The following is a 23,048-nucleotide window of genomic DNA, read 5'->3' on the forward strand; positions in this document are numbered from 1 at the left end:
AGTTATAACCAAAATATCCCAACAGGAATGTTTTAGAAAATGTATTGGAAGTATTTTAACCAAAGGAAAGTGCTTGATATTCTTAGATTTTCAAACTAAGGCTAAAGATTTTGTTGGTTTATGGTTTTACAGCAACGTTGGCTCTGGCCAATTTTGGGCAACCATAGTAGCAATAAGGATGAGTGCTTAATCTGATGGATTTACCAGTCATGCTTTGCCTGCAGCCATCAGAATCATCAACAGCCTAGTTTCCTTTGATTTAAACTGAATAGTGTTGATTTGGTTGGTGGTGTATTTTTCTGTGGCTAGAGCTGACCTAAAATAAGCATTTTCAGCGCAGTTGTCAACTATATCTTATCCAAAGTGTCCAAATTTTATTGAAAAATGGAATTGCATTCTTGCATATATCGTATAAGGGAGGCCACAGATTTCATCATAAAGTATTTAATAAGACATTCTTCCATGGGCAATTTTGTCACCTTATCAAGATTTAGTGACATCAAACACCAGTACTTCATCAAATGGGCTGAACATCGTTAAGAAAGGGATAGAGACAGTGACCGGAATGAGGCGTGATGCTCAGCGAGCGGTCCTGCCAGGTCAGCTCTCGCCTGCACATGGCTGCCTGTTCCCCATCTCTTTCTGCAAGAGTCCCCTTATCTGGTAACAGAGGAGATGTTCATTCAGACCTCATATTCAAGAAGACTAGATGGGAACCGAAGCACATTTGCACTTTTGAAAGGAGCCATTGCTGGCAACACTATGTGAAAATGCGCTGGCTTCAATTTGCATTTATGGAACTCAGCTATTTGCACATCATATCCCACAACTGTTTATAGATTGTATGATAGGAATCTTGGGACAAATGTTATCTCTGAACTTTGACTTTCCTTTGCATACTGAGGCTGAGAAGGTGGCTGTGAGCATAACTTGTTGGCCAGTTCATCTCTTGTGGAACAATGGTTCCCTCCAGGCATTTCTCTAATGTTGGCAGAAGTCTATGTCTGTGTTCTCGTCTTTTTTGTATTTTTGCTGCTGTTGTGAAAGCTAGAAGTAGCCCTCTATTTTCACCCAACTCAAATTGGTAAAGTACCACTCATGTGAAAAATGTTGCTATAATATATATTATGCATAATTTTTTTTCTAGTGAAGAGACAACTCTAATTATTTAGAGAGAAACTGCTCTTTACCTTCTCTTTGTTCAACCTAATTTAATGTAAATAATTTTGCAAACAAGACATAGGGTATGCAACTAGCATATTTTGGCATTGTGCCTTTTTTTCCTATTAATAGTTGTATCGGGCTTGATAATAGAGTTGTGTAATTTCCTGTAGGGAATTCGCCTGTCCTCAGTCTTGACAGAGGTATATTTCCATGTGATCTTGTAGCACGTGATTATAGTTTTCCACTAAGGAATTATAAAGAAAAGAAAACAATTACTGATATTATCAGATATTTGTTTAATGCATATTTATTTCTGAATGACTCTTGTGGAATTCTCTTATCTTGGAGAATTCTGAGAAAAATGCTCATTTTATTTGGGTTGCAATAATTTCACATGCATAGCAGGTAGGACTTTTGGGAGATCTGAGAAACAGCAAACCGTTCAGATCAATTTTGTGGACTCAAATTCATTTTCTGCATAGGGGGTTCATCTTTTGTTTACTGATAGAAAAAAAAATGCTCTGCAGTGTAAAAATGTAGTATTTCCCACTTAATGCTAACAGAGGACCGAGATGACCCAGAAGTTTGAATGTGTTTTCCCACAACTTTCCTGATGGGTCCGTCACTTTGTATTGCTCATTCCATTTTAGTGCTCATTCATTTTAGTGCTGAGGAGTAGAAGGACTGAAGTGAACAGAAATTAAATTATATGTTGATGTTTCTGTGGGCTTTAATACCTTGTTATGTGAGATGGAAGGAATTGTCTGGTGGTTTTGGGCTTGGTAGTACTTGGCTTGTAGGTAAATGGGAAGAAAACAGAGACCACCTCTGACATGAAGGCTGATCTCCAACTGCTCTTTAACATGAATTTCTTCTGGTTGTTTCCACATTTATCTTTGATTACTATTTTAACACGTATGTATTCTTCACCTTATCTCTGTGTTAGAAATGGCAGTACTTTAGAATGGATAGTGTTCTAGATAAAATCAGCATCAAATGTGCTAGTATTTCCATGCTAGACAGAATTCAAGTTGAGTTACTGTAGTATGCAGTGGTCGAAGATCAGACCAATCAGGGTCGCTAATGTTGGGTGGAGCACCTTGATCCTGATGAAATTACATGACCTAGACCTACCAGAGGAACCACTAAAGAGTTTCATCAGAAGCGAACAGGTTGTGGCACACAGTGTAAGGGAAAGGGGGTGGATTTTGCAGCGAGCACATCTTGTGTTTGAGTCCTGGCCACTCACTCGTTCTGTGACCTCTTAAGCTCTGAGTCTCAAGTTCCGCCTCTATGAGACAGAGTAGATAATATCGATCTCCCAAGTTCAACTGTGAGTTTTAGAAAGGACAGCCTATTTCAGGTCCCTTCACGGAGTAGATGCCCAGTGAGGTAACTGAGGTATCGTTTCCCTTAAGAGCTCACAAAGTAGAAAAGCGGGATAACTGTAGAGAGAATTCTCCCAACTGTGTCTTGAAACACCAGTCCAGAGAGATGTTCTTTGGTCAGATGAATTTCAAAGACTTTGAATTCTATGTAAGCTTTTGGGAGACACCCAGGAAACTTGAGGAAATTAATAGTTCTGAGAAGTCCTGCAACAAAGCAACTTATTTCTGTATAAAGTGATATTTAAAAATAGGACCATAGCATTCAATTTCAAATGTTGCTATTCCACTGAACTTACTTTTTCTACCACTGGCATAGGACATTGAGTTCCTCAATCTTAGTCTTCAGGAATCAAATAGCTGAAGTGAAATGGAATCTATAACAAACCATCTCGCTTAACTGTTTTGTGGCTTGTGGGAAAAAGAAGACTTAGGTCTAAGTTCATTTATCTTAGACAAAGTTTGGCATTCCTTCTTAATATCTAATCACGGAGATTTTGTGGGCCACAAACAGTTACGGGAGATCTGGTTAGTATACAATATTTTCTTGATGTGGGTGGCTAATTTTGGACGTTTGCTGGTCTTACAGATAAAAAGGGCACCTAAGGCATGCATGGATGACAATCAGGGACCTTTTGCGAGCAACTTATAAAAGTACTTATTTATAGTTTATCTTAAAAAGGGAAGGGCATCATTTGGGTACTGGTAAATAGTGAGTTTCTTTGTCTTATCATTTTTTTGGGGGAAAAAAAACAAAATCAAACACCCTACATTATAGTCAGATGTTTGCAGTAAAGAAAATAGCCATATTCACTATCTGGTAATAAATACATTTTCAGTATGATGTTTTATATACTGATTTTTGGGGGCTTTTTAATGTTTATATTGTAATAAAATATGTATAACATGTAAACTAGTTTATTTTTATATAGTAGCTAAGAATGAAAGCTAGATCAACTTAGATATGATTAAAGCCCTTGGACCCATAGGAACCAATATGTAGCAATAAGGGTCATCTCTGACACTTACTTGTTAAAAGCAGAGATCACCAAATCAAATATATCTTTATTTCTATTTAGTCTATTGTAACATACTCCTAATAGTTACTAGGATTCATGTGTTAAAACTAACAAGACTCTTTTATTATTATATACAGAAAACAGTTTTGGATGGGAGAAGAGATTCAATTTAAGATTTCTAAATGAATTACAGAGTAAGCATAATACCATTCAATTTTCAGGTCAGTTTGTCTTTATAGGATTATGTGATGTAACTTTCAACTAAATATTCGTTATTAGAGGAGAAAGGAACATAGCTTACTTTAAAAGAGAAAAACAAAAATTCCCTCTCCGCCATCAGCTGAGGGAGGAGAGAGAAGGAGAAAAATGAGAAAGAATGGCTGCTTCTAGTCTAACAGCAGCACAAATGGATCAGTCGTCCAGTAGGGGCTGCTCATAGAGCAGGGAGGCTGAATCTTCTAGCAACAGGATTCATGACTTCAAGGAGACTGGGATTTCAAGGCCACTCCAATGTCTGTAATTGAAATGACCTCTTCCTACACTCCTGAAGTGACCCAGCCTCACATATTTACTCTAATAAAGTAGCATGTGTAAAATTAAGGGATCACCAACTAAGTCATTTGCATCTGTCACCTGCCTTAAAAGGACATTTCACTAATCACATTTAACATATTTCTGTGCATCAGGGAGGGGAACCCATAACTGCATTTCCAAACAGAATCAAAGTGTCGTTAAATTGTTTTTAAACACAGATTTAGAGAATGAAATTGAGGGTAGTATACTAGTAGCCAACTAAAGCAAAACAGGCTGGAATGTTGGTAACCGATGGTACACATAGGATCCAAGCAAAACATCTTGAATTGCTAGTACCATAATAAATTATAGTTTTCACATTTGTATTTTGCAAGTGAAAACAGCACTAAGTCAAGCTTGTGAAATAAAGACCAAACGATGACATTTTTAATTCGCCTACACCTATGGTGAGCGGGTAGGCACACTGCTCCGTGTAATACATCGGATTACAGAGGCCAAGGAAAGAAGTAAAGGCTTTACTTTCCAAAGTAAAGAAAAGGCAAACAAACAGACACTTCAGGGCCAACGTGCCATTGCAGATGGGAGAAAATGGCTGAGGGAGGCAAAGGGTGAATTGTCACATAGGATCTAATGAACCATGGTGATTTCTCCTTCCTGTGCCCCTCTCTTCTCACAAGAAAACCCATACCACAGTCACTGCCCAAGGGACTGTGGACTCATTTTCTTCAGAGTTAATTTTCTCTCTTTAAAATAACAAGATAAAAGGCTGGATGGGGTTAGTTTCCCGGGAGTGTTCAGAGGGCAAGAAATGGTCAAGAACTGGTTTGTCTCCAAACTTCATTAGCCTATTAGATAACCGAGGCAGGGGACCCCAATTAACGTAAAGAATGAGAGACTTCTAAGGGCTGAGAGTCAGTCCTCACAGTAATGGAACTTGGCCTCCTGCTTCAGAAAGGAGACTCACAAATCCCCTTCGTGGAGCGGGACTCTCCTGAGTGGAGAGGATGGGCTGATTTATTTCTCTGTGGTGTCCTGGAGTGTATCTGCCCTGATTGACTCCCTTGATCTTGACATCAGTCACTTTGGAGTCAAGATAATGAAAACTGCATTAAAGAGGCCCCTTCAGTTTATGCAAATGGGCCTTTATCTTCAAAGAGGCCCTACCCTTGGGAGAGTTTCTTTGCTATTTAAAAGTATTAATAAAAGAAACTATGCTTGATATGTCCTTCCTTCTACTCCTTGTTTTCTCTAATGTACATAGGCATGGGGGTGACATTTTGTTTTTGTTGTCATTAAAACCCTAAGCTTTCTTGACGCTTTATCTAAAGCAGTTAAGAAGTATTTAGTTTGAAGTTTGCTGTATGGAATTACCAAGGACATAAGTGAGACATAACCGTGATTCTAAACAAGCTAAGTCACACATCTCAGTACATCTCAGGACTGAACCAAGATGAATGGAGGAAACTCGGTCTGACTAGGCAACAGGTGTTCCGTGGGGTGATGGGGCAGAAGTGATGGCAACATTAGCGATTCCATCTGCAGATGTACTTCGGGCTACCACTCAACTTAGAAAAGAATCCTTTTAGGTCTGTACGTGGCCTCTGTGAGGAGGGAACACAAGAAAATGCACATAGAGGAAATACGGAAATTATGGGAGAGCTTTGTGTTTCCCTATCTTTTCTGCCATGCTATTTAGCAATAATATCAACATAAAAAATGTCAGCAAGAGATGAGGATTATGTTTAGATGATACAGTCCATGTGTACTTAACATTTTAGTAAATTGATTTTGAAAGCGGATGCTTGCCTTGAGATACACAGAAGGAGCCTGTTAATACAGCCTAGTGACGCTTCCAATGACCAGAATGGGCTCAGGGAGCAATGGTGAAGGAATGAACAGTCTGCTCGATAATCTCTCTGGTGTTTTCAAAATGCTGCCAGTTAGAGATACAGCGCTTATTTTCACCTTGATGTCAGGTTTGTGTTCCTTAGTATTCTGGATTTAGAATGAATGGTTGGTTTATGACTGTCCAACAGGAGCTTATCCTCACCTGACCTTTCTTTAACAACAACCAAAAAAAATAAAAATAAGAGAAGCACACCCTGAAGAATTGTTCCTTTTTTTGAGAGAAATCCGTTGCCTGAAGAATAGCATCTCTGCTCTCTCTCACATTCGTATTTATTTTGCTAGTATTTTGGATATACCATACCTAGGTAGTAAACTGTTTCTGTATTACACATGTGACTATTTTGCTGAGGGCACGCAAACTGTGGTTTTATTTTTGAAAGTTAGAATCTATAATATCTTTTCTAACAGATACTGCCTTATGAAACATACAGTTAAAATGTGACAGGTTGCTTTTGTTTTTAAGGTCTTTTTTCCCCTTTTCCTTACTATTTTCATTCAGGTGGTGACTATTCACTGGCTCTGTTTGCACAGTCTTCCAAAATGATAATTTCATTAAACCGTTTATTTCAAACTAATCACTGAACTAGATTGCCTGCACAGTTATAATTACATTATCTTAAACTTCACCACAAATTATAAAACTGTGTTGTAGTTGGATATTTATGTAACTAATTCTATGCTGTGCTTATTACATAGTATAATAGAGCATATTATATACTATGTGGTGATATTACAGTTCTATAACCACTATAATGATGAGCCCGAGGTCATTCTTATGATTACTCGAATGAAGACTTGTACGGCTGCACAATTACAAGTGGTATTCACAACATTTAAAAACCATTTGGCACAGGCAATGATCAAGCCAGATAGCGGCACTGGTAATCTTCACATGCTCATGGAATGTCATCAGCCTTGGGCAGGAGATATGAATTGCAGAATATTTGCTGAGTTATCAGTTTTCCCACAAACAAATAAAAACAACCCTGGAGGAGAAACAAGTAAAAGAAGCCAGGAGAGTTCCTTTGCTGGGGAAGACACAAAGGCAAGAACTCTTAGAGTTCTAGGAGCAAAAGATTGACCGAGGAATGCAAAGTCTCAAATACTGAGTTTAGAGGAATAGCCTTGTAAAAATGGTCTAGCAGCTTCCTTCAGCAGCTGGTAAATCCTAGAACAGCTTCTCTGAGATTATGTCGGAGCAGATGTTCAGCATGGCAAGGCCTGGCCCATGAGAGATGGAATCGCTGGCATGTCCTTTACATTAGAGGCGTATGTGCTTTCCTAATCATTCATGTATTTTCTTCCCCTTTCATTTTCTCCTCCTTTCAGAAGGAGTGCAGGGTATTTGAAGAAAATGTGGCAAAAACAGAGAAGTATAAAAATCAGCCATAAGCCCACTACCCAGAAGCAAGCGCTATTAACATTGTTGCATGTTTCCTCTTCCCCCTCCTCCTCCTCCTCCTTCTCCTTCTTTCTCTCTCTCTCTAATTACCTAGCTGTTTTGCAAAGATGGTAAGTATTTCTTCCTATGGCTAACATCTAAAGTTTCAGATAAAAATGTCCCCCCTCTAACTCCTTTCTACTGCAGTGGCACCTGTTTTAAGACGGTTTTGAGTGGTCAGTCTTTCAGACACTCATCTTCCTAATGTTTTCAGATGCCTATTACTCTGTCCCCTGAGTCACCCAGTTTTGCTCGGTCTTCATAGGACCTGTAAGGAAATTCCTCTCAGGGATCTTGGCATGAGCTAAGAGTCAGCAGTGTTCAAGCATTCTTTTCTCTGGCTCAAATGGAATTGAAGAGATTTTTTGGTATGCTCATCCTTGCCGGCATTTTCATTTTAGGGTTGGCTATCACGTGCTGAGTGTGGTCGGTGTTAAAGCTTTGTCTTAAAAAAAAAAAAATGACTAGTTGTGGAAGTGTGCAGTGAATGCTAAACACCTCATGAGCCAGTGATGTCATGAATCATGCTAACATGAGACCTGCTAGGAGAAGATCCACAAACAAAAATGACGTGATTATCAAGTCACAGGCATGGAGGGACACGTATCCGTTATCATGCTCACAGATTCTAACTCTGGGAGCCATTCACTAAGTATAGCAAAAGAAAAATTTTTTTGGATCAGAAGTTAATACATGCTCAGTGAGTTGATAATGTAAGCTCTGTGCTCTCTCTCTCCCCCTCCACCACATGCCTAAGTAACCTTTATTTTTCAAGTTGAAAGGACCTTCTAAAATTCCTCATTCTTAATGCTCTAAAACGCCCGGGTTCAGAAAATTAAATTACGCCATTTTTATCTGTTTGAGATCGGCTCTGTTTCCTCCTTTGCTTTGTGTTTACTTTCCTGCAGTAGCTGACATCAAAATGTTTTCTGGAATGCTGGGACTAAATAAGTTATGCTTAACTCAATATCTAATACAAATAGCCCTGGGGAGCTTCAGCGACACAATCATAAAAGCTATAGTTTCTTTTAATAGCTTGCCACACTTTGCTGATATAGTATTTCTCTAATCACCAATCTTTACGTGCCTTCCTGACCTTGGAGCTCTGAGCCCAAATGGCTTTGTGGTATCAAAGGCCTATGTCATTGGAAGAGTGAATGGCTTTCATTTTTCCCCTTGAAACTTCCGGTTCCTGGCATCTGTAAAGAATTACTCTGAGTGGTGTTTTGCTGCCTTGCGGCCACTGCCCTGTCCAATCGAAGTGCCTTTTCCCAGAAAGGTCACAGTGGTCAGTAATAGGTGGATATTGCACTCAGGGAGGAGGCAACTCCAATTTCGGGGTTTTTTTCTGTTCTAATATTCATTATTCATGCATCACGTTAGTTGTGAAAAACCCAAGTCATGTTTCATTTGCAAAATATTCTAGTAAGAAAGGATACTCTCCAATAGTAATAAGGCCGAAAATGTTAGCAACTATGGTTTCATAGTCATCCTGTGTGGAGGAAAACATAAACTTCTCACTTACACCTTTGGGGAAGATTACATTTTAACACTGCACAAGAATTCATCTTTCAAACCTGTTACTCTGCAGGACCTGAAAAGCCCACACATATGCAGGGCCTGCAGTGATTTCGGAAATCTTGAATATGCAGATTCTGTCCTGTAGTGTGTCAGCCGGGGCAACTCTTGGTTCATGCCTTATTTGAAAATGGCGTTTCTCAACACCGTTATGTTTTAAGTATTCTGCATAGTCGGTGATGGGGAGAGGGGCTGCGTGGATGTATTTCTAGGGTACTGGCTTAGGCTGAAAGTCTGAGTAATGGTTAGCATTGACAAACATTCCAATGATTGGATGAGTTGCTTTTGAATAACTTCTTACATTCTCTGTGCGTTAGAATCTTGAGAGGAAGATGTAGTGGGACAGGGACAGACACAAGGTAGAGAAGACTAATGAGAACTGTGAAGCAATTTGATATGTTTCCAATGAGAGATTCTTAATGCAAGGAAGAAGTGTGTATTGAAAAACATTAGTCTAGATGAACACGATGACAAAATTTAGAAGTACTTCTATGGTGTGCAATTCCATTTATCAATCAAGTTATTTATTTACACAAAATCTGTACCTGTTTTTACTACTCTGATAAACACACTCTTACTCCTGGCAGTGTCCACCAGCTGTAATTTGATCTAAACTTCTTGATTATTTTCCCTAAATGGTTCTCAAAAATATTACTTTATATATTAAGATATTCCCCCATTGATTTCCAGCTTATGATAATTTTTTATTTTATATTTTGTGTATATATTTTAACACCACTGAGGATTAAAACTAGAAAATAAAAATCTCCTTTAATTCCATAAAGTCCTTTACTATTTGGGTAAACATTTTTTAAAAGTTTTTATTTTTGCCTAGTTTATATATAACATATATAGGATTCTTACAAAATTGAATTCATTCTAAATGTAAGATCTTGTAGTTTTTTTTTTCTATACACGTTGTAGCATTGTTTCATGTTACTAAATAGTCTTCAAAATCATGTTTTTCTGGAATAGCCAGAGTGCCTTAAAAAGAATAGCCATGTAAGGCAATAGTCTCACAGATGACGGTGATGGAGTAAAAGGCACACTCATTCTAGCACTGGGTGCTGTAAGAAGAAAAAATGTCTCCTTTTTGGAAAGATAACAGTTCTGAAAATTCTGAGGCCTTAGAGCAATTAGGGGATTTGAATGTTTCCTCTCCTTGCACAGCTCTGTGTGTGTGTGTGTGTGTGTGTGTGTGTGTGTGTAAAAGACAGAGATGCAGGGAAAGTATTTTTGAAGCCTTTGTCTTTCTGTGAAACACCCAGTAGTCTTATGAATGAGCTGCCTTGTCTTTACGGTCTTAATTTGACACTCCCTGAAACCCCTTTTTTTGTCCCCTGCAGTCTTTTGCGGGAAGATTAGTGACAGTGGGGTTGCCTTTCTAGAATTCAGTCTCCTGAAAGTAAAGGAGATAGCTAATTTGTTTATCAAGATGAGATGAGGAGTGAAGCTATCTCTTAGCTCTGTGAGTTAGTAACAGTTTTCAGTCACTCTAAGTCTTAGTTGGATTTATATTTACGCTTTTGGAGGAACAGTATTGAGTTCTTTACTCTTCGCTCTGTAGCAAACCAGCGTAAACACAGTGGCTTGAAACAATAAACATGAATTATTCCTTTTGAACATGCTGATTAGTGAGTGGTTCCTCTTTTCTAAGCCAGCTCGGGTAGGGCTGAAACATCTAGGATGGCCTCCCTCACCTTTTCTCTGGGAAAGCTGGCATGGCTGGAAATTCTGGGGCCTCTCTCCACATGGTCTCTCCTCTTCCAGGGGCTAGCCCTGCTCATACAGGGAGGCACAATGGCGCTCAGTGCCCAGGAAGGGCACGCCCCAGTGGGCAAGCACTTTTCAGGTGTCTGTTACTGTCATACTTACTAGTTGTTATCTCATTGGTCAAAGCACATCAGATGTCCAAGGTCAAAGTCACCATGGGTGGAGAATACTTAAGGACCTATACAGAGGAAGGAAGGATTCAGTGGGGCCCTTACTCCTACATTTATCCCACCATCATCTCCCTAATTTCTGAAACTCATTTCCATTAGATAAATACAGGACCTAATTTTAAATTTTTAATAATTGTTATATTTGTGTTTCTGCAAAATTTATGTTAGGATCAATAAACCTGAATATAGAGAAAGTTGTTTTTGAGAAGAAATATGGCATAGTGGGTTTTTTCTTCCTCTTTAAGCAAAAACAAAACAAAGCCAAGCAAAACAAAAAACCCAACCCTGTGAGAGAATGAGACTTTCTCCCCGCTTTGGCCTATCATTCTAGTCACTTGAGATATGTATGAGAATAATGAATATGTGTGTTTTAACACAACTGTGATCTGGCATGCCAAAAAGACATTTTTTAAGTTTTCTTATTTATCACAGAAATTTATCCTGTTATGCCATCTGTTTAAAAAAAAATAACGATTTACTATGTATTAGCACTATGAAACTCAACTGATTAGTATTTACACGTAGTTTTAGATGAAGGCAGTCTCTAAGAGGTAAATGATTTTATTAGCAGCTCTTAGATATATAATATCTAATATATATACAATATATAATATATCACACACACACACACGTTTCATGTTTTTCTCAACAGAAAATCCAATGCTGTTTCAAAATTGTGATTTTTTTTTTTAATCAGAATCCATTACAAACAGCCATCTCATTTTGGGTAATTCATAGGTAAAGGCATTCCCCCAATAACATGCCTAGTTCATAAAAGAAATAGATACAGATTATCCATGAGATGTCCAAAGACATTGTAGATTCCCACAGATCTGTGACATCATGTAGATATGATTTCCCATAAATCCATCTGAGAGAATATAGGAAAAGGAGCATGAGTCTTGGAGACAGAGGAGTTAAATTTCTGGCTCGGTTAAGTACTGTATAACCTTGAAAAGAATCCTCTAATTTTCTGTGCTTTCATAGGGATATAGGGATAATGTGAAGTCAAAAATGCAACTCAAAGTGTACATAGAAAGTCTCCATGTTAGTTGCCATCGCCCGCCACCCTCCCCTTTTACCCTTTCTCTTACTATTTACTTACTTCAACTATTGAAAGCAGTTGAAACCTTCCTGATAGATTGCATGTTAGGCAATTTGGGAGCAAGGACAGAGACGTGATTCTGGGTTAGTCTGAATGTTGCTGGCCCAAGTAAAGGGACAGACAGGCTGTTGGCACCAGCATCAGACCTATCGTTCCGTGGTTCTTTCCTCCTCTGCAATTTTCCTGTGTCTACTTCTTCAGAGACCTGCTAAATTTCATTGCACACCGATAAACTGGATTGCTCTGCCTGGCCCTCGTGCTATTATTACTTCAAGAAGAAGGCACGTGGGGGCCATAACGAGAACTTAAAACACAAAAGCCAAAACCTTAAGTGAGTTTACAGATATGCTAGTGCGCCTCTGGAAAGAGGACGCGGTGAGCAGGATGAAGGCCGGTGACTGTCTGGGATGCCACCTGTCAGGCTTCCCCAATTCTGTGACTGAGATTTGTGTTTTTGCTAAACATTGGATGGCTTAATTTGTCGGTGGGTCCGAATCAAAAACACTTCAGGACAAGCATAATGCTATCCTGAGAGAACCCAGGGACAAGCTAATTAGGAATAAAGAGGTGAGATGGAGAGGACGGTGTATCTGGGTAACTTCACAGGACGAAATCCCCGCATGGGCCGTGGCAGCTCGGAAATCTGCATAGTAACAAACTTGTCACAAATCAAGGACAACTCGACAGAACAATTAGAATTAACATTTCACTCTGACATTTATCAAAAATCTCTGTCCACATTTTGCTCTCTGCAACAAAAACTGTGGTTTTGTCCTAACAGTTAGCGAGCTATTGCCTAACTTTAAACGTCTCTGTGGAAGGTATGCACTTCCTGCTACAAAAGTAAAGAAAAGTTACATCTTTTGAAATCCTTACATCCTACATGAATCCCAAACTTACTCCATTTGAATGACAATTACATATTTTGAAATCCACACAGGCTATATGAATCCTACACTTACTCCATTCAAATGACAAATGCTTTAAGAATTCAAGAAAATATTAAACATTTCATGTAGATAGCATGTTTCAGTGACCTCTTCTTCAAAACCTGTTTCATTTTATTCTTTCCTAAAACTCCCTAAATTGAACCAAAGAAAACCAGATACCCTGAGTATATCATATTTTTTCCATAATAAAAGAAACACAATTCCGATTTTCTAATGTTCATTCAATATAAAATAATACTTAAAATGTTTTATTTCTGAACAGAAGCTCAGAGGAAACCCCAAAATTAAAGGTGTTACAGTATCTCGTAAACTGTAATGTAATGATATCCCTGACTTCCTATTTCCATCACATTGTTATGCATATTCATATATCAGGATGCACAGTTTTCCCAAATAATTAGTTTTTGAATTTAAACCAAATACATCAAAAAGTCACAATAAGGGTAGAAATCCATTGTCAGATGTCCAACTGTGCAAACTGATAACTGATCTTTAAGACAAAGATATGTTAGAGCAAATCTATGTTGAATTTCTCTGTCTGAATTTCTTGCCCACTTTTCTATGTAGAGGCACAAACTGGTATGTTTGCAATTCCATCTTTTCCATGTGATTCAGTTTTTTAAGACATAGCGAGCCAATACATGAATTAGAACATATTTACAAAGGATTCCAAATTGGAAGAGCTGGGGAAAAAACGATGTGATGAAATTAGCAGACAGGTCTGAAAAAAAGGTGTGTGTGTGGGGAGGACAGAAAACTGTACTATCCACCCCCAGACACCACCCCCTCCCTTCCTGGGCAGTGTGGTACTCCTACTTTTTCCTCCAGATAGAACAATACGAATACGATCTGGAGCAGCTCCTCCCTTGTCTCGCCTTTCTCCACAACACTGGCACACATTCAAGCCATTACTAATTTTAGCCACTTCCTTTTGCATATTCCCACAACCAGATCCTAGGCCAAGCCCTGACCTTGTCCTGCCTTGACTAATGTGGCATCCCTACCACTCCTGGGCTGGGGGAGGAGGATGGCTGAGAGAGAAACAGTATCAAAAACAGCACTCCGAAAAAGAAGCATACCCTGCTACCATGCAAGTGTCATCTGTTAAACCCTCTTGAGAGCCTAGTGTCCTTGCTGTCATTAGGACCCAGTGACACCTGTGTGCTCTGCCTGGCCTGCCTGCCGGCACAGCCCTAGCAGGACCCAATTGGCCACACACAGAAAAGGAGTCGTAGATTCCCAAAGTCACGGCCCTTATGCTGCTCTTACTTTTGTTCACATTCTTTTTCCTCAATAACTGTTGGGTTTGGAAGATTTTGGACTTACTTGTTTAGGAATAATTATGGGCTCTTCCTTACCTTTCGTGACTTTAAGATTCAGTGTTCTTCCATGTACTACATAAAGCTCTATTGCAATCCATTTTTTCCTCCAAAATTGTGATTCTAACTAAACTGTACCTGGAGGTCCAGATGCTCCTTGAATGACTGATGCATTCTCCTTGACAGCCACAACTGTGGGTGACAATTGGACATTCTCAAATGACCCTCTCATCCGCTTCGACCTTGATATTCTATTCCTTGTAGTTACTTCAAAAATAGGACAAAAACAGGATTCGAAGCAAGTATAGAAGCAGGAATTTGCTCAAAGTCTAAACATATTAGTGATGTCAATAGCTACTGAAACACCAAATCTGACTAAACATCAGCAGAAGAGCTATTCTCTTGCAAATACACAGATTGGATAATAAATTTTTTTAAAAGTCTGTATAGCTTACCTATGACCAGCAACTAATTACTAGGCTCCAGTATAATAAATGAAGATAGAGGGGAGAAAAGGAGTAAAATATAAATTACCACTGTTTCAAAAAGGTTTTCAACATTGTACAGGAACTAGAATGCTTTTTCTTATTGATAAGAAATGGATAGATAAGTGTTGTCCAACAGAAATATAATGCAAGCCACATATGTGATTTTATATTTTCTAGTAGTCACATTGAAAAATAAAAAACAGGTAAAATTATTTTTAATAATATATTTTAGTTTTAGTCAATATGTTTTACCCATATATCTTAGATTGTCAGGGTTCATGATAAAATAATCTAGTGAGATCTTGTGTTTTAAGGTATTGGATAAGTGAATGAACAAATTTTAAATTTAATTTTATTGTTAAATTAAATTTATCTATCTATCTATCTATCTATATCTATTTAATTACAGGAGTCTGGATCCTTTAACATGCTAATTGGTGTTGTGGACCCATAAACATGAGGCTTTTCCAACCTTAGCACTACTGACATTCCAGAATGTCAGCCCAGTAATTCTTTGTGGTGTGGGGCTCTCCTTACATTTTAGTAATTTAGCAGCATCTCTTACTTTTACCTACTAGATGCCAGTAGCACACTTCCCTACCTCCTCACTAGGTGGGACAACCCAAAGTGTTTCTAGACATTGTCAAATGTCCTTTGGGGAGCAAAGTTTGCTTCTATTGAGAACAACTGGGATAGCATGTGGAACATGATTCCTCTTATTTGCTCACATCTGCTTATCTAAATAGGTTGCCATCTTGTATGCCGGTGATTAACTGAACACATATATCCATGCTTACTAATTACATTGAATTGATTTAAAACATTTTAGGCAATATAATATATTTCACTGGAATGAAACGTGAACCTATACTCATAGCTAAATTAATCCTATAGTTCAGAGCAATAATCTGCTTTATGTCTGGGAAAACTTGTGTCCTTGAAGACCTAGATCCTGACCCATCTGTTTGAAATCTTTCCCCAGTCTTTCACGTATGACAGTGAAATACCCCATCTCTCTTGGTTTTGTACCAACCGTGTCTTTTGTTCACATGCGATAAAAGGTCTAGCTCCTCTGAAAGTTTTCCTTTTTTGCTTTCTTTTCCCTGAGTAGTAATAAAATTTCCAAGTGGCCACAGCAAACCTTAACATTTTGTTTGTATAACTAAGTTTCCATATGCATGCTGATTGCATGTCTGACTCATTTATTTCCTCTAAAATTGTAAGCTTCTTGAGGTTAAGGACTTTGTTGATTTTCAGTACCTGTCGTGGATCAAGGAAACTTGTTAGTAATATAATACTTGCTTGAAGGTTAACAATAAAAATTGAATGTTTTCATACAACAATTATCTGTTCCTATTAATTTTTATTTTTCTCAGCTTTACCTTGTATTTTGGCCCATTTCTTTGACACCATTTATATGCTGGACACTGGGATGGGCAAAAAGTAATAAAAACACAGGTCCTACCCTTGCCAAACTCCCAGTGGTTTGCAACCTGGGGGAGATTTTGTATACAAGGGAATTGGACAATGTCTTCAGAAATTTTTGTTGATCACAACTGTGGTAGATTGTTACATCTTGTTGATAGAGGTGAAAAATGCTGTTAAACACATAGGACAGAGCCCCACAACAAGGAATTATCTGGACCCAAATGTCAATAGTAGCGAGGTTGAGAATCCCTGGAAAGAGAAGGGCAAGTCATTAACAGTTAAATTAAAAGCACTGCATGCTGTGATAGAGTTAGATATAGGATTCCACAAAAGCTTAGAAAAGGAAAAAGAATTCAGAGTGCTTGACTGAGGGGTAGAAAAGGCTCCCCAGAGGAGATAAGCCCAACTGGGTAGGCAGGTTCTAAACGAGCAGCATATTGAGTGAAGGATGAGTCACTGGTTACCCCCAAGACCAAAGTGTAGGAATAGAGCCAAGAACTGGGGATGGAGCTCCAAGGAAGCTGATTTTCTAAGGCAAGACCAGGAAGAAGAACGTGCAACGGGGATGATAGGGAGGACCTAAAAGAGTGGAAAATAGGGACATTGTTTCTTGGATTCCAGAGTAGAAGATTATTTCAAGGAAATAATCACTAATGTCAAGCTCAGTGAGATAAACCAGAAAAATCTCCTTAACATTGGTAGAATCATTGTTAACTTTAATGAGAGAAATCTCAAGTGAAGGAGATAAAAGATTTTCTTAGGCAGAGAAGTGAGTAGGAGGAGAGAGAAAATATAGGTTTGTCTTCAGGAAGCATGTTTATGATTATTTATAGAAAAGAAAAATTGAAGACAGCCTAACAGCCTAATAAAGAAGGTATTTAAATTGTCACATATATAATGCAAAAGTAAACAACTGCTAACAGATATGTAGTAATGAAGACTATGGAAAAGTGTTCACAGTAAATGAAAAAAAAAAACCCTAAGATGCAAATCTTTATGCAGTATGATACCCAATTTTTTTATAGGGAGAGAAAAACAACTAAAAAAATCCAAAACCAAAATATTAACAGTTGTCATCTCTGGGTGGTGTATATTATGGGAAATTATTATTTTCTTCTTTGAATATCTTTATTCCCCAAATGTTCTAAAATGAGCATGTATTCCTTTTAAAGTCAGAGGGAATTTTCTTTTTTAAGAAGCTTGGTTGAGAAAGAAAAGAGAAAGTTCTGGCAGTAAACTTGAAGAGGTTGGGTGGGGGGCCGGAAAGGAGCGTGTGTGTGTGTGTGTGTGTGTGTGTGTTTGAGTTGGAAGCAAAGAGAGCATTTTTGTATGGAGAAGGGAGAGAGCCAGTACACCAAGAGAGGCTGAAGATACAGGAGCATGGATGATTGATGCAGCATGTCCCTGAGGGAGCGGGAGGGGATGGAATCCAGATCACAGGTGGTGGGATTAGCCTTGGCTAAGAGGAGAGACATTGCTTCAACTGAAAAATGAGGAAAAGAGGTAAGGATGGATGTGGGTGCTGATAAGAATTTAGAGGAGGGGGCAGGAAGTTGAGGGAGTTGCTGTCTGTTGGCCTCTATTTCCTTTGTGGAGTAGAAGGTGAGGTCATTTGCTGAGTGGGGTCAAGGGTTTACGGAGAGTGATGGGAATTTGGAAGGGCTGCTGAGGGGAAAGAGGGAGGAAGGGGACCTGGGACATTGAGACAGATTATCCAGCTGACTTGAGAGGCCAGCTGAGGTTTGAGACTAAATGTTTAATGAAGGGCACCTACTGCTGTAACTTTTGGCTTTCTCTAGCAGCACTCTGTAATATTAATTTAAAAATAAAGAAAGCACATAGTAAGACTGATGAGAAGGTTGCAGATCTGGGCAAAGACCCTGAAAAAACACCAGTATTTTGGGGGCTTGAAGTGATAATGGAGTTTGCTAGAAAGGGACAGAAATAAAGCCAGAAGAGGGCTGAAGGGAATGGAAGTCACAGGGAGGTCTATAAGCCGCGGTAATGGGAGACAGGGAGTGAGAGAACTTCAACAAGGAGCGATATGGGCTAAGAATGGGAAAGGGAGAGGGAAGATTCTAGGCATGAAAGAGTGCCAGGTGGAGGTCAGAGGTGGAGGTCAGCTGCTGTCTCCGTGGACAATCCCAGCTAGTACAGTCACTCGACGGTGAAAGCTCAACTTCCAGTTATATGTGGAACACAGAAACTCACAAAATCAATTTAAAAAATCAAATGTAGATTTAAGTATGCTCTTTCCTCTCTTTCCCTTCCCACCCCACGCTGTCTCTACACACACACACACACACACACACACACACACACACAGAGGTACATGTGTATAATTTGAAATATTACTAAGAAAATAACATAGTTGTTAAAACAGACTCCCAGTGGAGCAAAAAGAACACTGGACCTTTTTTTCCAATTCCAGATACTTAATTGCCATATATCATGAACAAGTCACTTTCATATTAGAGAACAACTTTCTCATTGGTAAAATGGGTTAAATTATATCTATTAAACAAGATATTTTTAAAGAACTAGATTAAAGTTTAAAAATATACTCAGAGTTCTCAGAACCCCAAATACTATAGCTTAATTCACAAATATTTATGAGCACTGTGATAGATTTGTATTTGTGACTAGGGCATCTAATGATAAACAAAAGAAACTCACTCTCCTCCTCATACATTTAGAAGCAAATAGGGGAATTTCAGGGATTATTATGCAAGTAATAGGGCACCTTGCTTTCTCTATGATTCTATTCCTTACTCCATCCCAAGACTTAAGTCAGGGTTCTGCCAGGGCCCTCCTAGACACAGAGCTGTCTCCTGAGAAATATCAGGGAAGAAGGATTTTGATTACTTGTGATCACAATTTGTTAATGTTTCATCTCATGTCACTTTTGTATTTGTTTAATTATTTGAAATCTTGAATTTATATACTCGCACTTCCAAGCTATTATTTTCACATACTTATATACATGTATACACGCACAGATGTACACAAAAGCACAATATACATACACTATGTGCATACAGACATGTGTATATACATATTCTGGTAAGAAAAATTCATTCATAATGAAAGTCTAAAGGCGATTAAATATTCAGAATATTAGCCTATTAACAATCAGCATATTGGTGATAGTGTCAATGATGATATATCTGTTTATCAAACAGAATGACTAGCATTCATGCCCAGGAGTTGAAGGTACATCAATCGCTCTCTGATGAGCTAAGTGAAAAATTATGTGCTATGCCCTAAAAAGGAAAGCCACTTGAGTTTAAATAATAATAAAGAGCACATGGTAGAGAAAAAAAGCGTATTAGCACATTTTATTACTATTCAGTGGTGAACATTAGCCAACCGTACATATGTGTGTATGTATATTTATACATATAAATAAATATGATTTTTAGACTAACAATGGTAAGTAACATACATTTAAAATTTACATATAGATAGGACTTTCTAAAATTAACAATTTGATTTACTCATAGTTTGAATACTCTGAAAGTTTGGTAATGATTTTTAATATGTTCTGGATGTGCAGAATGTACCTAGCACTCTGCTAAATATCTTAGGTGGATCATCTCATTTAATTTTGACAAGAATCTCTATTACATACCAGCAATAGATACTCCTGTTATTCAAAATTTGCAAATTCAAAATATGGGACAAGGTTTCAAGAAGTTAAGTAACTTCTTATCGTTGTACAGCTGCTGAGTGATAAACCCAAAACAGTTTGATTTCAGAACGAATGCTCTTCATCATTACTCCCCATTTCCCTCAAGTAGGGAACATTTTCCCAATTCATCAAATTATGTTGATTCTTGCTTCTAAATAGCTCTTAGGTCCATCTTCCTCTCTCCAGTCCATGACTGCAATCCTGGGTCTGACCACCCAGCACTGTCACACTGGATTACCATAGAGTCTCCTGCTTGTCTCTGGTAGTCTGACTCATTGGGTTCATGTGTAATCCATGTGGCTGGCCAGTGAATAAATTAGGTCACATCTGCATCCATTACCCAACGTCTGCTGTCATGATAGTCCCCAACCCCATAACTCTGGAACAAGAGCCTGATTCAATGCCCCTCTAGTACTTCTGTGTTCAGGAATGAGTCTGTGCTCACTTGAGAACCACCAACTCCTTGGGTTGCTGCATTCCTGGTTCTCAAAGCTTTACAATCAGCAGAATGCCAAAAAGTCTTTCATTTCCTTTAGTCTTCGACGATTTCTTCTGCCAGAAATGAGAAAATGCCCTCTTTCAAACTTTATGACCCATTTTATCACAGGAGGCCCAAAAGAACAGTGCTTTTTCCTTAAATCTCATTCAAGAACAGGTCTTTCACCTTTTAACTGAAGGCCTGGTCTCCTGGAGCTCCAATAACCATTCAGTGGGGCCAAACAGAGGGCAGACTTGTTTGCTCCTCTCCGTTCCTCGTCTTTTCCCATCTTTTCTCTCATAACCCACCAGAACTCCTCTTTTTCCTTTCACCAAACACAAAGCAAACTCATATCAACCAAAGCAAATGTCCAACAGAGTCAGGGACCATTGGGTAGGCAGGATGAAGGATTTGTGGCTCCCCCAATGCCCACTGGTCATGACTCATCAGCTCTGCCAACACCAGTCTTTCAGTTTCCATTCAACTAAAATGAAGTACTAAGTCCTCCATAAATGCAAATATAATCATGTTCTTTCTCCTTCAAAAACATGCCAGTGAATATTCACTACCTTCAAAATGAGGTTAAAACTCCTAAAGATGGTTAACAACACACTTTCAATTTTCTTCTCCTCCCTCATCTGTTGCAACCTCCTCCACTGACCATACTTCAAACCCCATATTCTAAGAATTGTGGTTTAAAATCTCCAGGTATAACTAATGACAGACTTACCATGCAATAATAATGAGAACAATTTAGGCTTTTACTAACAAATTGTGAGCAAGTTGTGAACAAATAATTATTATTTATTTTTTTGCTGAAGAATGCAGCAGATAAAAAGTCACCCCATTAACACTAGGTATGGCGTGTTCATTGACATGTAAAAGACCAAATATAGTAAGTTCAGTGATAATTGAACATAATCATTTTAAATATTTTATTCATATTTATTGCATATTTTCCAATTTACTTTATAAATATAATTTACGGTAGCAATTTTGATACTTCATTAATAATAACATACATAAATATGCATGATAATATTATTTTAGATTTATCGGAGAGATAAAATAACTTAAATTGAAGAGTTCATTCATGTTAGCCAGGAACTTATGTTAGTGAAATTTACATTATCTCTGTTCACTCTATTCAGAATTAAATGTTATACTAAAACCAAATAATACCAGACAGGATCTTAAACTAAAATTTTAAGCATTGTCGAATAGTACTATATTATGCGTTTGTTCTTTTTAGATATTGCAAGGTTCTTTTACAAATACTAAGCTATAGCTATATCCCCTTTTGGATATTAAAAAGAAATCTATTGGTCTGTATCCATACAAGTAGGAATGGATAAATGCAAATCAATAAATACTTTAATACAGTGCAGTGTATCAAATAGGACAATCTCAGGGAATATAGAATTATTGAAGATCGGTTGTAAGGAGAAACCTGGGAAAATTTTTTATTATGTTTTTTTATTACATTATGTTAGTCACCATAGAGTACATCCCTGGTTTCTGATGCAAGGTTCGATGATTCATTAGTTGCGTATAACACCCAGGGCACCATGCAATATGTGCTCTCCTTACTACCCATCACCAGTCTATCCCATTCCCCCACCCCCCTCCCCTCTGAAGTCTTCAGTTTGTTTCTCATAATCCATAGTCTCTCATGTTTCATTCCCCCTTCTGATTACCTCCCCCTTCTTTATCCCTTTCTTCCCCTACCGATCATCCTAGTTCTTATGTTCCATAGATGAGAGAAATCATATGATAATTGTCTTTCTCTGCTTGACTTATTTCACTTAGCATTATCTCCTCCAGTGCCGTCCATGTTGCAGCAAATGTTGAGAACTCGTTCTTTCTGATAGCTGAGTAATATTCCATTGTATATATGGACCACAGCTTCTTAATCCAGTCATTTGTTGAAGGGCATCTCGGTTCCTTCCACGATTTAGCTATTGTGGATAATGCTGCTATGAACATTGGGGTACATATGGCCCTTCTCTTCACTGCATCTGTATCTTTGGGGTAAATACCCAGTATTGCAATGGCTGGGTCATAGGGTAGCTCAATTTTTAACTTTTTAAGGGACCTCCACACTGTTTTCCAGAGTGGCTGTACCAACTTGCATTCCCACCAACAATGTAGGAGGGATCCCCTTTCTCCACATCCTCTCCAACAATTGTTGTTTCTTGCCTTGTCTATCTTTGCCATTCTAACTGGCGTAAGGTGGTATCTCAGTGTGGTTTTGATTTGAATTTCCCTGATGGCTAATGATTTTGAACATTTTTTCATGTGTCTGTTAGCCATTTGTATGTCTTCATTGGAAAAGTGTCTGTTCATATCTTCTGCCCATTTTATGATTTGTTTATTTGTTTCTCGTGTATTGAGTTTGAGAAGTTCTTTGTAGATCTTGGATACCAGTCCTTTATCTGTGGTGTCCTTTGCAAATATATTCTCCCATTCCGTGGGCTGTCTCTTAGTTTTTTTGACTGTTTCCTTGGCTGTGCAGAAGCTCTTTATCCTGATAAAGTCCCATAAGTTCATTTTATCTTTTATTTCTCTTGCCTTTGGAGATGTGTCGTGAAAAAGGTTGCTCTGGCCGATGTCATAG

At 38.3% G+C, this 23,048-nt stretch overlaps 1 protein-coding gene and 1 pseudogene across 32 annotated transcripts in view; both read left to right on the forward strand.

The window, feature by feature from the left end:
• HDAC9 (histone deacetylase 9) overlaps positions 1-23,048 on the forward strand; it is a 974,909-nt gene that overhangs the window by 567,053 nt on the left and 384,808 nt on the right. The window lies entirely within an intron of this gene.
• Positions 1-23,048, forward strand: part of LOC109489020 — a 53,781-nt pseudogene that overhangs the window by 5,933 nt on the left and 24,800 nt on the right.

The sequence above is a fragment of the Ailuropoda melanoleuca genome, chromosome 1 (genome assembly GCF_002007445.2).
Source record: "Ailuropoda melanoleuca isolate Jingjing chromosome 1, ASM200744v2, whole genome shotgun sequence".
Lineage (NCBI taxonomy): Eukaryota > Metazoa > Chordata > Mammalia > Carnivora > Ursidae > Ailuropoda > Ailuropoda melanoleuca.